This window comes from Syngnathus typhle, linkage group LG16 (assembly GCF_033458585.1).
Source record: "Syngnathus typhle isolate RoL2023-S1 ecotype Sweden linkage group LG16, RoL_Styp_1.0, whole genome shotgun sequence".
In the NCBI taxonomy this organism is placed as follows: domain Eukaryota; kingdom Metazoa; phylum Chordata; class Actinopteri; order Syngnathiformes; family Syngnathidae; genus Syngnathus; species Syngnathus typhle.
In genome coordinates this window covers 8,315,575-8,333,274 of record NC_083753.1, presented here as the reverse complement: position 1 = coordinate 8,333,274, position 17,700 = coordinate 8,315,575, and the positions used below count along the sequence as shown (strand labels likewise).

At 45.5% G+C, this 17,700-nt stretch overlaps 1 protein-coding gene across 3 annotated transcripts in view; it reads left to right on the top strand.

Annotated features, from left to right (window-relative positions):
- dph6 (diphthamine biosynthesis 6) overlaps window positions 1–17,700 on the top strand; it is a 96,487-nt gene that overhangs the window by 38,057 nt on the left and 40,730 nt on the right. For 2 of the 3 annotated variants that reach the window (XM_061301324.1, XM_061301326.1), the window contains exon 3: window positions 5,559–5,669. The exons of the other annotated variant lie outside the window; for it this stretch is intronic. The gene's annotated coding sequence lies outside the window, so the exon portion shown is untranslated. The remainder of the gene's footprint in view (window positions 1–5,558; window positions 5,670–17,700) is intronic. 3 annotated transcript variants of the gene reach the window in all.

Genomic DNA, 17,700 nt, shown 5'->3' with positions numbered 1-17,700 from the left:
CACTCCACTTTACTCCAGCGTTCCCCTCCAGGCTGCACTCACAACACATTTATTGGGAATTCCAAACACCGGGGTCCAAACATATTACACTGATATGCTTATTACGTCTTTGACGCCATCTGTTTTTAAACAATAGCAGTTGCGGCTTTGGAAATGATCAATTCCCCATTGGAATGAATGGAAATGTCATTGATTCATTCAAGCCACCCAAAAGACATAATATATTTGTAATATTTTTTTCATAGGGATTGCAACGTATAAAAACAACCAGGGCTGAACAGTGTTAAAAAAATAATTGCGTTTTTTTCCCCCCCGCCTCAATATTGCAATTTAATTTTTCAAGATCCTCTTGCCTCTTATTTTTAACTAAATCAGTATATTAATTTGTATTACAATGAACAATTTATATTTTATTCCTGCACATACATTTTCTGATCATAACAGAAGAAGACATTCGCAATTAAGTTGCAACAATATCAAAAATCTTTTTTTGTAAAGGATAAAGAATATATGCCTGTGTCTATTATGTTTTCTGTTTGCCTAACAATCGAGCGGCTATTCCTCGCCATCGCAACTGTTTGCCTAGCCGGAGAAAATGCGTTAACGTTCCGGCACATCTGGAAATCATCGGCGGCTCAGTTACGGCGCTATCGTCGCGGCTTTACATCACCGTTCCTAATGACTCACAGCGCAAGGGGGGAAGAAGCGAGCGCATGCTATCGGCTTTGAACTGGCCGCCTTTTCCTCGGATGGCAACCCGATCTTGGACGGGCCCTTTCGACATATCTACCTCCCATTCCCTCTCTGAGAGGTTAACGACATTCCGCCGGATGACATCAGCGAGCGAGCTTCCAAGCCACAAGGCCATAAACAGCTTTGATTTTTTTTTTTTTTTTTTTGGCTTTGCAGGTTTGTTTCAGATGTGAGCAAAGGGATACGTAATGAATGCGGCGCGCTGATGTTTTACTTAGCGGAAATTGCCGCGTAATACTTGGCCATGATTACGATCCACAGTGGCGGAAAGATGGACCTAGTTCTGATTTCTACATTTATTTTACGTGTGTATATTTTGTTGAAACCGCGTCACCCAATTGTCTATTTCGGTCGTCGGCTTTGATGGACAAGAGGCTCAACGCTGCGGTTGAACATCCCCCTCGCTGCCCTCCTTCCTCATCCCCTACAAGCCTTTAAGAGGTTACAAAAAGCCCCCACGCTGTACATCAAAACAACCAACACGTCACCCCCGCCCCGCCCCGGCCCCGCCGCATCATCCCAATTGACACGTGAGAGACGGCTCTGACCACAACATTGGCCTCAGACTCTTTCATGGCAAAATGGCCGACTGAGTCTTTACAAGGAGCCATTCAAAACAGACTAACGTCTCAAATCGTCCTTCTCCCCGTTGAAATCAATAGAAATGGCCATTCGATAAATAAATAAGCAACAATCATTTATTTTATTTTTTTAAATGAGCTACTGCATCCTGAAATCTTAAACAAGGTGGGCCACCCAAAAGAAAAAAAGAAACGCATCACCTAATTAGGCTTTCCTTACAACTTTTTAATAATTCATGCTAACAGCGAGGCGACAAGGAAGTGGGGCTCCTTGTCCTCCCAGGAAGCCTTCCACAAGGATCATGTGTCCCATCCAGTATAAGGAAGTGTGAGCAACTATAAAAAAAATCTATATATGTATATATATGGAATTTCTTTTCTGTGACTGGCTGTAAGTCCCTTTTGCTAATGTAAACTGTCTGTGCTTATACTGGCATGACTAAACATGGTGAAGTCAGGCAGCATCTGGTCTTAAGAGCCGAGTTTATTTTTCTACTGTATGAAAGCGAGGTGATATTTTTGGGTGGTTTTAGGGACGTTTTTTCGTCTTCCTTTTCCAATAAATCACCGGAGACGTTCTATAAACGTACTTTAGCAAGACCGCGCACGTCCACTTGCGCTGTTATGATTACAAGTGTGAGGCAAGAGTGTTAATATTCCGTCTGTATCCCGCTGAGGTGTAGCTCACGTCTGTCTTCTTTTTGGGTTTTTTTTCCTACTCGTCATTGTGTGGAGTGTATCTCCCCCTCCAGGACCAACTGCATTCTGGCGCATTCCCATTTCCACCCTCGGATTCTCCAATCTGTCATTGCAATCACTGGGAGAAAAAAAAAATCTAAAATAAAACATCCCACAGCCAAATGATGCTCCGGTGTGTGACAAAATAGTTGAAGGCGGTAGGCCGGGGTAATTTGCCTGGAATCTGTTCTTCCCATTCCAGGCTCTCGTTCGGGTTCTCCCCAGCGCCCGCCTGAGCTGATAACAAGTGTGCGCGTTGGGCGGAATGATGGATGGACTTTAGCCACAGGCTTGTCAGGAGGCTGCGCCGGTGCGGGGCCATATGGAAGAAGCAAGCGAGACAGAATATACATTAAAAACATTGTTGTTGTTTTTTAGCTGCCCCCTCCGCGTGATGACTTTCTGTCTGATCTTGACTGGGAAAAAAAAATAGCATTGATATTGCGATATACTATAGAAGGCTTTAAATGATGACATCATAAACTGCAACAACTCGTGCAGTCACGTATTCTTTATCCTCTGCTAAAAAATAGTAATATTGCATTTGGTTTTGTACAAAAAAAAGGGAAGAGATCTTCAAAAAAGAATAAAGTATGTATGCCTCAGGGTGTTTATTGCCATTCCCAGTTGAAGTTTACTGTTAAAGTAAACCCAAATCATGGAGAATTATACATTGTTTATTTAACCAAACCACCTAAGTTCGCCTTTTGACAGCCTGCTGGCTTCGTGCTAAAAACAACAATATAATATAAACAGATATTCTTTAACATCTGTGAAAAACAAATCATATTTGTGCATTTGTTTGGGACAGCTAAATGGGGTTTATTTGAACTTTTAGGTATTTTCACTCATGTTGGATTTCTAATTCCCTCATCTCAAGAGGCAACTCGGAAATTACGGGGGAAATATAAGGGCGGATCTCATATTATTCCGATGAAATCATATTCCAGCTATGTATACAGCTGTGTGCGTGCGTGTGTGTGCGCAAGTTCTACCAGGCACAGATTTATGTGTGCGCATCTCTGTCAGTCGTTCCTAGTGGCCCTGCGGAGAGTCTGGGGATTGAGAGGGGGGCCCTGAGGAACTCCGTTTGATTGTTTAAAGTCCCGCTTAATTGGCGCTTTGTCTCCACGCTCCTAAATGAGGCGGTACGCCCACGGCGGCGGAGAGAGGGTTCCCGTGGAGACCGCGGGCCGTTTGACAGGCCCTGTGGTGGGCGGGTGGGCGCGCTCCCCCCCGCCCCCTCCCTTACCCAAACTGCCAGGCAGCATCATGACAGCGGCCCGTGCTGCACCAACCCTGGCCAATTAAAACTCGGCTGTCATGACCAGACAGTAGAGCAACACTGACTGAGTGTGACCGCGTGTGTGTGTGTGCATGTGTGTGTGTGATCCAGTCATCATTAGCCTATAAAAAGGAAACCCGCTCTCCATGCATTTGTTTGTGTTCTTTCGTTTCTGTGTCACGAATGTTGACTTTCATGCCTGCGCATGAGAAAATATGTGTCTGAGTGCCTTGTGAACTCAAGTGCTGGGATTGGGTTACGCGCAGACACATTTGTAATTGGCAGAAATCACTTAGGACAAGCCCTCAGACCGCGTCTTACCCCGCTCGTGATTGTCGGCCAAAGACAATACTCGTAGTCAAGTCGTGAAAGAACTCGCCCTACTTCCTCTCGCAAATATTTCATTCTCTAGTGCTAGCATATTTTAGTTGACTACATTTCACCTGCTTCAACAAACTCCATCATTTGTCTTAAAAAATAAATTATAAAACAGGTGAGAAGTGATTTGCCCTGGAATGACAACAATGAGTTAAAACCACCCTTTGGCATCTTCCAGGTTTGTAATCCGAGATTCCGGCGCCGGCCGGGCACAGATTCGGTTTAATCCTGTCCCGAGGCAAGGTGTAGTTATTGAAAACTTAGCACCCTGTTGTACCCATTTGGAGGTCTCGGCTCGCAGATATGAAGACTGTCAGACAAAAAGGGATCGCATTACATTTGGGCCTCGTTATTACTATTGAGTCGTCTACGTGGGATGCGTTGCGTGGAGTGAACAATGAAACGCTGTCGAGGTGGCGGTGGTAGCGACACTCTAGCCTTGGGCTAGCCTAGACTTTTCTGATCATTTGATTGACAGACAAAGTAATAAAGTCAACATCGGAACTCGTGCAGCTGCTAAAATGTGGCTAAAATTCAACATACGGTATTATTCACGATGATTAAAATGTAAATATATAATAATATAAAAGTTGGATACAACTAACCAACTAAATACATTTATTAGATTAAAAAAACAAACACCGGCTCATCTTAAAAAAAACTGTGAGCCCTGATTGGTTGTGACCAGTCAACAGCAAGTAGCAAAATGGCCGCCTGAGATGGATTAAAAACGAATGGATTTTTCCTTTTTTAATTCATATTCCACAAATCTCTTTAAATACATGTGCCACTCGATCACATTTCACAAATTTCACCAATGTTTTATGACTCGATACCTACTTTTGTCTTCTTTGTTGTTTATTGCGTATTTATCATATGAGTATGCCCCCTGGTGGCCAATGTGCACATAACAGTAGGAGTATAACACAAACCGTTTCATTCATTTCATCTATACGTCCTAATCATCCTCCTCATGGCTGATGTCCTCCATCTTGAAGTGTCTCCAATGATGGACTCATATCTTCTTCTTCTGGGAGCTGGCCCACATCCAGGACAGCTCCACAAAAGCTCCGCAGCTGCCTCAGAGCGCTTAAGTGCAGCATATGCTACCCAAGTGTCATTGCTTCACCCCTAAACACCCATTTATTATTTTTTTTAAAAACAGAACAAGAAGAAGCTATTTAACATCACTTCCGTTTGAGCTGGAAAAGTAGGCTGCGCGAATGAGCGACGACTGTTTTATTTTTTTCTTCTTTTAGCGTTATTTTCTCACTAATTATGGCAGTGATGACATTTTGATTCGCAGCCTGCGAGTTTTGCGAAACAACACCATCTGTGTGCTTTCCTCTCATTAGCCTAATAGACGCAAAACACGCTTTGCAACAAGCTGTTCGCGTCCTATTTCGAGACTTTTCACCCCGACCGAAAGACGCGCATTTGCCTTTCGCATTAATATAAGTGAGAAATGAAAATGAAGGCAACGAGAGAAGCGGCTGCAATTATTAGACGCTTAACCCGCTCGCGCACCTTGCAGACGATGTCACAGTCATCACAAACATGGCATCGCCCCCCCCTTCCTCCCATCCCCCCGGCTTCAATCCCCTTCCGTCAATCTTTAAAAACAGTGACACCGACAAACCCAAGTTAATTTGCCTCCCTCGGAACGCGTTACAATCAGCGGAAAGGTTAATGTTTCTGCTAATTTAGAAATGCGGGGATGGCTGTCAGAGGAGGATGAGTAGTGTGTGTGTGTCGGGGGGGGGGGTTGCTTTTTGAAAGGCCCTGACACTGTAAATTAAGCCTGTCACGTCGTCTCATCGCAGCGCCGGCGGATCAGGAGCCGCTACAGTCGATGATGTCAGACAGGCGGGAGGAAAGGCAAAACAGCCCTGAGGGACAGACAGACCTCCAACGCCAAAACACAGGAAAAAAAGGTAGCCGGCCACGTTGTTGCTTGACGAGACTTGATCTGATTTAGTGACAGCGGGAGAGGCCGGCCGGCCGTTGTCTCGATGCAATCTCCATTTTGTCTGCGAGCCCCCAATGATAGCCTACGTGTTCCTGCAAGCGTACTTTGCGAAAGCCTCATTTGAGTTGGCACCAAGACCAAGTCGTTATTTTTTTTTAATCTCCTTCACTTCCTGCTCTCCACCACCTGTCAACTCGCTCAACTCACCGCATGACTTCACAGTCAGGAACGGAAAGAAACGGCGGTCGCATGCCAATTTTCTCTTGTTGTGCCATCACTTTTTAATCCGCACCTACTTTAGATTTAATGACTTCATCTTCCACGACAAAGTGGAACAAAACATTCTCGGTGGAGGTATTTGGCATTGTTTGTGTGGTCCGAGGCTTGGATTAGCACGACTTTTCTTGTCTGTTAAGGTAAAAGAAAAAAATATGAGCGGATGAGTGTGGGCGAGCGTCATTACCTGCAGCCTGTCAGGACCAGGCGTTAATGGCGTCTCACCTGGCAGACCTCGCAGACTCCACGCCAGACGTGCACTACAAGATGTGTCTGCGTGTAGCTGACGGGAAACGATAATTAACAGCAAACTTGTATTTCAACGCAGTGACACGTGAGCTATCAAACGAGGGTACGGCTTTCGAAACGTGGGCCGCTCGTTACGATTTCCATGTTTTAACGGTCGCCATTCATATGGGGTACGTTTACGCCCCCAAAAAAATACATGTCGAAGGACAGCAATTCAAGTACAGATGTTCTACGAGGGAATGTAGGATACTATTAAATTTCATTGTAATTTTATAATGTATTATCATAATTTGCTAGGAACAATGCCGGAATAAAAATGAATAAAAAAAAGTTAAACTCATATTTTTACAACTGTAGCATCTAATATTATCTGAAACGTTCTGGTTTGCAAACATAGTGAAATTTAAATACAAGTATTAGAATTATTGTTGTTATTATTATATCCATTGTATTTATTATTAATATTAAAAATACATATAATCTAGAAAATAGTCTTAATTGTTCTGAAGAAAGAAAACAACTGTATGAACATATATTTTCACATCAACTACATCAGAAATATGAACACTTTAAGGCGCATGTTTGCGTGTGTCTGAGCTCCAACCGCACACGCCGGCCTCGTGTGTTGGGATGCCTGACCAAGGTCACACAGACGAAATCACGAGACATATGAGAACGCTATTGTGAAGGTCGCGCCACGCGAATGATAACGCAGTGTATTGATGCAGTTCAAAACACCCGATAGATGCCGTATAAACGATGGGGAAAGATAAAAGAGGCGGCTGAGAAGGCAAAACAGGAGCGTGGAGACTCCATGGGGGGAGTTGGCAATAGATGACCTTTCCGCAGAAAGCCCCCTCGCGCACCGTCTTGAGCCAAGGTACACTTTTATTTATAGAAGTCATTTTCCCGAGGTTATCCCGCGCAAAATGCCACTTCTCATTACCGGCCCGGTCCGACCCGCGCCTCATTTTACGGCTGGATGAGCCCAGGCGGCGGGCGGGGGAAACCCGCGTGCAGCCCAGGGTCACCCGTTAAATCCCCCCGTGTCCGAGCATGCGAGCGGTGGTTGTTCGGCGCTGGGCGGGGCTGCGGGTACCAGACGTGGTCAGGTGCGGAAATATATACATGAATGTGGGTGCGTGTGTGTGTGTATATATAAATATATAGTGTAATATATGAAATCTATTTTATGTATATATATATATATATATATATTTTATATATATATATAAAAAAGTATTTATTTATTTCAGACTGCTTTAAACCAGTGCTTCTCAAATAGTGGGGCGCGCCCCCCAAGGGGGGCGCGGTGCTATTCCTGGGGGGGCGCGTGTGACCCTGGGGAACAGGCTTTTTTTTTTTGGCAGTACTAGAATAAAGTGTAATTGCGCGTTTACTACAGCAGGGGGCAGTGGCGCTCTCATTGTTACTTCTGTCACGTTTGCGACAGTGCAACATTTTACGACTTACAAGACAAGTTAGGATAGTCACGGTGGGGAGGGGGGGGGGCGCGAATAGTTTTCTTCTTGCTAGGGGGGGGCGTAACAGAAAATAATTGAGAAGCACTGCTTTAAACAATAATTTAGCAACTTTAATACAAATGTCATATATGTTAATTACTTCTTCCATCAACTCAAAAACAATCTATCACACAGTTTAGCTCTTTGCAAGATCTTTCCTGACATGGTCGCTCCCCGCAGGCCTCGCCGCTACTTAATCTTCACTTAGCCGCCATTTCCCTGCCTGCGGGCGACCTAAACCGATTAGCCGAGCTCGGCTGACCTCCCCGAACGCAGTCGATATCACTTATTGATCCATTTCCCTATTGATCCCTGCCACCCGGGCCGGATCAAGGGCAAACGCTCGCACGGATTGATCCTGATTAGCCTCGACTAAACGTTGACAAATAAGTTTAGACGCGGCCCACTGGCAGGATATGACAAGGCGGGATTAGATTTGAGGAGAGCTAACAGTGGAATTGATACAGCTAGCACCGCAGCGGCCGCTCGCTAATCAAGTAACACGCTATGTTAATTCGGTCACGCTTGCCCTTTCAATGCGTCGAGGTTACACGTGGTCGATAACGTTGACCTGAGCGGGCTTTAGATGAAATTCATTTTCACCTGACGGCTGCCTTTTTACTATAACACATTTCCAAAGGCAACATTTTTGGTAGCCCTTCGATTAATTCCCCAAAAAAGAAATCCAATTTTTTACTTCAAACAAACTCTCCTTCCGTCAGTCATCAAGCGCCACTCAAGACCCGAACGTGGTCATTTCCAGTACATGGAAAAGCACAAGAAACCATTTTGGTGCTGTCAAAGTTTTTTTTTTTTTTTTTTTGTGGCTCTCACCGTCGACATTTATGCGCTCTGACACTTTAGGTCCGCTATTGTGCTTTTAAGAGCTTGGCGGGGGCACTCAGCATCACGCACTGTCAACTGAGACCAAAACATACCTGTCACATGCTAGCCCGCCAATGCTGCACTTAAAGACGTTCTCGGCACAGCAACGACATGTTGATGGCAGAGTTTTTCAAAGCTTAAATGTTTTATAGTTTTCTTTTTTGATAGCGTGGTTTTATTCTAAAATACTGTTGAGTTTGCTTTCAAACTACACCTAGGGTGATCATCCCAAGAGCTGTCACATCCTAACCTAAACCAAGAATCAAAAATTCCAGTTCAAACAAGCCCGAAGCAGTTTGAGCACCGCTTCAACCTTCACATCCATATTCAAAAGGCGAACAATCGTTACATTGCCGTGTCACGTCACCCTTTCCCTTCTCTCGCTATAAACAAATGAGCCCGCCGGCGGGGTCAAAGTTCAAGCCTGACAACGGGAAGTCGCGACGTGACAGGCTTAAGCCACTCGGGCTCTCGAAGCAGATGTTGGCGGCGGCGTGATTATCGCCACGTTGAGCGAGGAACAGAAGATGCCGGTAATTAGCCGGGCTCCCCCGGGAGGGCAGTGACACGCGGCCGCCACTCGCGGAGATCACGGGGGGCCTCGTTAAAGCGGCGGGAACCGTTAGTAATGGGGCGGCGAATAAAGGTACAAAACGGATACTTTGGACCAAAGAAAATATATTTTTGATTTAGTTTAAACATGAACTTTTAATTCCATTTTAATTAATCATATGTGTTATGTAATATACGCACAATGCCCGTAACTAAGACCACTTTTAAATGGGGTGGGAATATTCTGATCTTGGAACTGTCTTCATCCAGTTTTCTCTTAAGTATGGCAATCTGAGGCCAAGTTTTCATGGGAATTTAGAGCCGCGCGGTTACGGAACGGGAGTCGGAATTAGGCCGCAATCACTGCGCAAATCCTCGGGAGACTGCCAAGCCAGCTGCACATTTTTTTTTCTATCCCCAATTGGCCAAAGTTTGCCATGGCAGGAGGGCTTGGACATCTAGACCGCACTTATGAGTGTTGAGATGAAGGGATAGCTTGGTGGTGGATTTTACAATTTGCATTTGCATCAACGAATAACAACTAAAAAGAAAAAAAGCCTTGATCAAAGACTCAGTCGAGAAGCGACACATTTAAAGCAGGTCAGAAACTTTAAAAGCTGTTTTTATGCGGATTTGGTTTTATTTCAAGGCCATATTTGGCATCTGTGACATTAACGAGCATTATGAAGGAGGAGGGTGGGTGAATCATAAATATGCATGCAGATATTAGTGAGGTGTTAACAGTAAGCACCTGTCTACTTAGCCATGACAGGAAGTCTATGAGTGACTTTGGAGGACCCCCCACCCTCCCTCATGGAGCCACATGTGTCCCGCTTTACTTTGCGTCCTGACACTGACAACCTGCACTTGGGGAAGGAGGGGGAGGTTTGCAGGGGAGCTGTCACCCAGTCATGGTGAAAGCTCAAGGTTGCCCAATTGTATGGCTGCCTGAAAATATTGGAATATTTCTGCATTAATAACACATTGTGGTATTGGAAACAGATTGTAGATGCCAGAGCTTATTCTAAATCAAATATAAGACCAGATTCTTGCTTGAATATATTATCTGAATTTTTTTTTAATAACTTAAATTTAAAACAATAAATTGACATTTTTAAATTTATTTTAATGTTATTTATTCATATACAAATATAATTTCATATTTATTATTATTTAAATACTATATACTATGCATGTAAAATAGAACCCGATTTATATGATCTAAATAAATATAATATAGCGACTGATAACACAAACAGCTGTTCGACGTCAGGCCTTCCAGACGGCGTCGCAAACATCGCCAGACAGATGCAGGACGTACTTGTTTACCGTCGTATTACTTCCCCTCCTGCCCTTCCCGTTGTCTACCCATCACCTGTTTGCCACTACAGAAGACAAGCAGTTTCTTGCTACTTGGAGGAAGGGGAAAAAGTGGAGGGGCAAGGGTAGGAGACTTGTGTGGCGGGTCAGAACCCAACAAGCTGTGCTGGGATGCACTGTGCTGCTCACCTGTCCTGTTCTCTTGGATGCCAGCGCCAGGTGGCGGCTGGGCACACGCACGCCTGAAAATGTCAGTCCGCGCAGTGAAGTTTACTTACCAAACACGAGGACACCTGCTACCTGCCCTTGTCACTGAGGACTTCTGCCTTTTGAATAACTTTGGGGACTCTAGCCAGAAATTGATGACACGTAAAAAACATGCAAGGATTTAATTGCCTCCCGTTCGGCTGTTGCTTGATACGATAGACGGATGGTCGGACGGATGGATGGATCCACTGTGTTCTTATGTTTTTTATTTTGTTTATATTTTCTCTCTCTCTCTCTCTCTCTCTCCAAAAGTTAACAACAAACAAATCTCTCGGTATCAGACAGGACCCGTCGAGACTTGACCATGGCAGACTTAGGGCTAACCTTCATGTTCAATCAATATTTCTCTTTCTTTGGAGTTGCCCGGCTTTCCATCATAGCAAGATGATGAAATGGATCAAGCTTGTTGCTTTGCGTCAGTTTAGTGTGAACTTGATTGCTTTGGAAACTACAGCAACCCAAGACATTCGACTAAAGGAGCTAAGTCCCAGTCGGGGAGTTGAACCGCATCTTCCCTGTGATAGGCTGAGTTTCTGTCCATCCCAACCCAAATATCAGAACTTTATGCACTTCTGTGTCGAACTCAAATTCTCACTTCAAGTTGTTTATGGGAGAAGAGTTGTGCCCACCTATCCGAGAAACCAGTCCATGGTATCCTCTCTTTGCCCAAGTCCACTGGAAGAAGTTCCAGGTCATTCATGACTGGACCAACCTGGACCAGTCATTTCCCTGATGGAGTCTCACGGCCCGTTGGCCCGGTGTTCCGATTCTCTTTCATGCTAGCAAGAAGGCCCCCCTACCCGTCTCCCGCCGGCTACTCAAATCCCAACAAAACATACCTTCAGCCTGGAAGATGGATGAACCCTGGCTGCTCTGACATAGGTCAATGACTTCCCTTCCCATGTCAAGCGAGAAGTAAACACCAGCGCGCAGGCGGCGATTCGGGTCTCGGTGTCTGGACCCGTGCACTCTGCTGTGAAGTTCAAGATCTCTATCTGAGACGAAAGAAAGACCACGAGGTCCCATCCCCCTCATTTCTTACTCCCTCCTGCGCGCTCTGTCCTCTTACCTTCATTACGCATTTTTTTTGTTTATGCTTGGGCGCAACTGTGGCTGCTCCTGATGGTTTGAGGTCAGGCATGACCGACCACGGGTTACTCTGAATAAATACACACGGACTAGCCAGGAAGGAGCGGTTAGGCTGCGCTTGCCGCCGAATCGCCCTTGATTAATCAGCTGGCAGATTCAGGGTGACTTTTTGTGTATAGTCCCCCAACCTCCCCCTCCGCACCACCACGAGCCATTCCTTCCCCCTCCGACGCCGGCGTAGGTGATGGAATCGGGTCGGCGTGGACATGGAAATTCAGGCGGCTGAGCAGATGGAGCATTTCCACCACGCGGTTTGTCGCAAACGCAATTGCAGGCAAACTACGGAAGCCACTAGCCCGGCGTGTGATCCGTAGCCGAAGTGACAGAAAGTCCTATTTCCCGGGAGCGCGGCGAACGACCACATGGCCGCTTGTCACACTAGGTGGAGCCGTGAATGAAAAGCTACACGGCGGCGAGACTGCTTGACTTTTAAATGCTTTTAGTGACACTGCACACTCCAGTTGAGCTTTAGTTTCGCAGCAGGCTGCAATAGTTTCTCTCGTCGCCCTCCTCGATCCGGCTTCCATCTCGGGCTTCTGCCCCCCCTCCCCATCATCATCATCTCCATCTTAGTGACGATGCTGCACTCTCACCTGTCAGCTCCACTCAACCATGGATCAGTAGAGCCTCAGCTGGACCATGCAGACCTTCCTCACAACCCTTGACCCCTTCTGGCTCCACCATCTCGAGCCCCTCACCCCCAACCCCTCGCACCACCTCATTTTCCTCCCTGGGCCTCCCCTTCAGGCTCTGCCGTCCCAACATCCTGCCCCCTTTCCCCACCAGCCTCCGCCTCCCCGCTCCTCACTCAGGCGTCCAAGCAGCCTGGCCTTCACCCGCCCCGGCCGGCACTTCCCTCACCCTCAGCGTGAGCGGACCTATCCTAAGGCAAGGTGTGCCCCCATGTGGCCCGCCTGTCCAGAATACAGGTTGCCCCGCTCTGATCACCGCGATAGACTCCTCGGCAAACCTGCTGCCCTGAGGGGAAGCAGGGGGAGAGAAGAAAAAGAGACGTGCCGAGAGCGTGTATCGAGCAGACAGCGGTTGATGAGACGGTAGAAGAGGAGGGGGAGGAAATAAAACAGCCGAGATGGGGATGAAGTTTTGCCTCAAGGCAGGGATGAGGCGATGAGTACCCCTCAAAAACAAGAAGGCAGTTGGAGACCACCACAGGCACTTCTGGAGGAAAGAACATGGGGGCATTTCAGGTGTTTGTCAAACACTAAGAGGTGTCTTCCTCTCAGTGACCAGCTGACCTCTTCATTCATTTTCCCTCGTTCATTTTAATCCTATGAAACAAAAACATCACCCCGAGTATCCCAAACTTAATTACCAACTCCCCAACCTTGTGTCCGTTACCGATTCTCCAGTCCAACGGATTCCACACCTTGCCAGACATCAGTCCAAGTGGTGACAAAAGCAGCTGGATCGTACTTGCAAAGAGCGTCCGAGTTTCAAGCGTCATTAAGTCTTCAGCCGCTGTGTCTCGCGCTGAGATTGCCCAGCTGTCAGCCAGCGTAGCACTTCCCGGTTGCAGACATTGTAATCAGCCCCTCAATAATCACACTCCCAGAAAATGGAAAGCGCCGGGGGCCCACGCCGTGGAGCTCTAATGCGGGGGCGGCACGGGCAGATGGAGGCTCCCATTAAACGTACGCCATCTCCAAGCAGAAGAGGAAGACATTAGGGGGATGTAGGCAGGCTTTGTGGACATTTAGTGTCAGTGCAGGAAATTGATTCTAGATTTGGCTTGATAGCGTTTGAGGCCCAACACATGTTGCTTGATGACCAAAAGGCGTTATTAACTTGGCCGTAATGTAAACGCACCAAAGTGAAAAGGTTCTGGGGTTTTTGTCGTTGACAATAATAAATATCAGCGCTGCCCCTTTTTGTACTCTAGAGGGCGTCCAAATAAACGGCCAAAATAAACGAAAGCAACGTCAAGCTTTTCCCTCCCGAGCTCCGTCATGACACACACGTCTTGCCGCTAATTTATCGCACGTTAATGGCGGAGACGTGCGAGTGGACAAATAACGACGTGTCAGTCAGAGAGACCGAGACTGTGTAATGAGGCCAGCCGCAAAAATGGATGTGACATTGTTTGCGCCACTAGCGGGTCAGACTGTGTGCACTTTCTAATCAGAGCTTAATTTCAAAAAAGCCTTTCTTACAAACTGTAAATCATCCCCCGGTCGAGTCTTTGCCCCCCCTACTGTGATTGTCCCATGTCTGGATCATAAATCTCCCTATGAAGAGCCATTAGCAAAAAAAAAAAAGTCTGGCAATAGACATTTGACAAAGAGAGGATGTCCACATTCTGCATTAAGACACTTGTGTTTTATGCAGGAGTGGACATTTTCACATTGTATCAAAAAGTAATAGTAATAAACGTACAGGCTAACATTAGCTTCGCGTGTTGCTATTTTCCTCAACTAATTTTCATTTCGTGTTTCCTTCATGGCAATTGTAAGAAGCCTCGGTTATTGTCAGATTTATTTCCCTGAAAACGTTCCACCGTATTCTCTCACTATTTTCCTCATGTTAGCTTCCAGCAATCTTTTATTTATTTTTTGCTGCAGTCATCTTTTCCTCTCATTCATTCACATCTTTTTAATAGAAATAAGAAATTCACAACCATCTCTGAAGTGGACAGTAATATTATCTTTAATATAGTCATCATTGCCAAAAAAAACCCATATTCATGCCCTGACTTTAAGAGCATCGAGCCAATGTAGGCGAATTTATGGTCTATAAGTGCTCCTTATTATTTCTATAAATCTTAAAAGAGCTCGGTAACAGAAGTATAAATGACCTTAACCACTTCATTAAATCTAATTAAAATGAATTGACATTAACAGCCATCATTTCCGGACCTTTCTTTTTAATTTTTTTATTTTTCCCCCACCCAACGATCGGAGATTAGCTTCAGCCGTGCCGAATAGCAGAGAATGTTAAATACATATTGCATACAGTATTGCAGAGTTAATGGGACAGATAATTGACAGTGAACCATAGGAGGTTAATAATAGAAGCTCAATTGACTCCGATCAATTTGTCACTCTGAACACGATGGTCTTAATATCCCCTCCGTGTGCCGAGAGCAGCCGAGCTCGTTTTGAGGCTTTTGAATGAGTTGAAAATATGACACAAATTGTTCTAATGTTGAATCTGACGTTTCCTCAACGGCGCCATGTTTTACGACGCTGTGTTTGCGCGGATGGTTTTCTTTAAATACTGCCCGTGTAGTAGTATGACAGGTCAGCCACTGTCCCAGGCCCTCTGGCACCCCGTACAACCGGGCTGTTTATAGATTATGTTTCACCGTCTTCCTTCTAAACAATTAGCCAGCTCGCCAGAAGGAAACCTGTCCTCAGATCCGAGCCGACGACGGGTCGGTAGGCCGGCGCAGACAGGATGAACGTAGGTAAACACTGTCGCATCCACGTACTTCACATGAGAGAAGTGACCCCGCAGACGCTTCTCATGACGCCATTCCATCGCTTACGCCGTTACTGTCAAAAGGATCCCTGTTGTTTTATGCCCTCGTAATTTAGAAGGACGGAAAATGGCGTGCGCCCACGCTGGCCCTTTTCCACGCGTCACTCAAGACCGATTGACGAAAGCTTGGCTTTGAATATTAATCAAGGCAATTATTGTAAGTGTTTTGCGCTGACATCATCGAGTGCAATATGGCCCGTGGTAGATTTACATTTACGTAAGCTTTTTTTTTTTTCCCCCCAAAATTAGAATTTCACAGTAAATGAAGCAAAGTTCATTTTTGTTTTATTGGGCTGTAGGTTTTCCCCATCCCTGATAGACATCTATTGTGTCGGCCCGCTGTGTGATTACACGCCGAGCGTTTTAGTTTCAACAGGAAACCGAAGGACCGCGAACATAAATTGTCAAGAGATTCACAGGCCAGCAGGCTAAAAATATGAGTCAAGTGCAGAGATGTTGGCGCTCGCTTTGTCCTGAAACAGGAAGCGGCAGAGCCCAGGCTCTTAAATAATGCTCTGCGAGCGTGGAAATACTTTATTTTTTTCTTCTAAGTAGACAAATCTACTCTACCAAATGTTACATGTGTTCACTCCCACAGTGTTGGGTGCATTATTTTGAATTCCAACCCTGTTGCAAACCAAAACAGCAGCACCAACTTTTTTTGACAGATAATACCTTTTTTCCTCCTAATCTGCTTTTCACATACAGTAAATGTCTGCTCGCCCCAAATTTAAGATGTTATAAACACTCTCAAGACGTCGCGGGGTCTTTAGGGTCTCTTCCGTCTCAGTTCTTCTGGGCAGCGGTCCAATCGGCTGACAAGTCTGCTGCCCTGACCCTGAACCCTGAACGCGAGGGGTGAGCCAAGGGTTTGAGACTGATGGTGGGTGGTGCGGAGTTCTCAAGGGTCAGGTGGTGGGGGGAGAAGACGGCGAGCGACGGCTATTAAACACAACAGAGGAAGGAGGGCTTTTATAGCCTGGCTGGCACTTGAAGGCATCGCGGGCCACTCTGTCAGATGAGAGGCCAGCAGATGAATCCTGTAAGGGTGGAAATGATGGACTCGTCGTTATTTTATTTTTTTATTTTTTACAAGGTGATGGGGAAGGTCAGCGGCGGGTCAGGGTCTCCATGTTCCATTCCACTCTGTTTTTATTTTTCCAGTCTGACTGTAAGTCTGTTAACTCTATCGCATCGCACATGGTAGCCATGAACACGTGTAACCAATTGAATGGAGATCAGGAGTCTCAGTAATTGTTAATTTTAAGGAATAGGAGGAAGTCGTATTTTGACAGGCAATTGTCAAATAAAGTAAATTATTTTTAAAAAAAAGAAGAAGCGGCAACACATACTGTATTGAATAAATAATTAGAAAAGCAGTATTGTACGTGTCCATTATAAGAAATATTAAAGCAGGAATAAATATTCAATACTATAAATAAAACATAAAGAAATCTTTAAAAATATTCAAATAAATAAAAAAATAAAATGAAATATTCATTCATCTGTATGCTTAAAACTTGTGACATTTGCATGAAAACTGTGCAGTACTGCAACACGTATTTTGGCCACACCACCCCAGCAGGTCACCCCCTTACTGAACTGTGACAACAGCTCACTAAATCACCGTCTCTTAGAGCCGCCCCCCTTCATTTTTATTTACTTTAATCGCCAAGCTCCAGTAAGTATTGGAGTATTGGGCCCGGTGCGTGAAATCCTTCTCGTAAAAGCTGAAGCTGGGTCTGCTGATGGTGAGACTCTATCTGGTGGGGAGGGTGACAAGCAATCGCTCAGGTCCAACAGGTTGCAGGTCATAAACTTAAGGTCATCTCCCGTGTGGCTGTAGGACGAGGCCTTGGATTTTGTTTGTTATTTACGGTTAGTCACCACGTTCGAAATGAACCATCAGAGGCCGGCCGTTCTTTCCCACTTCCAGATAAACACATGCTGACATGACTCAAGTCAGACTCAAGTTAACACTTTTAGGACTTAAGACTTGCTTGGCTAAAACTTTTGTAAAAATGCTATGATTTGAAGAATTAAAAAAGGGACTTCAACTTGTTTCAAAGCCACTTCCATTTATTTACTTCAAATCATTTAAGACTGCTAGCTTGATGCTAAGACGTATCGTGCCGTAGAAGGACTAAAAACGAAAGGAATAGCCCCTTTCCGAGCAAGTGTTGACATTGGACGCCAAGTCAGAGCAAGACGTCCCGACTCCAAAACCACAAGACGAGGTGCAGACGTTTGAGCTCGCAGCGCTCTGGCGTCGATTCT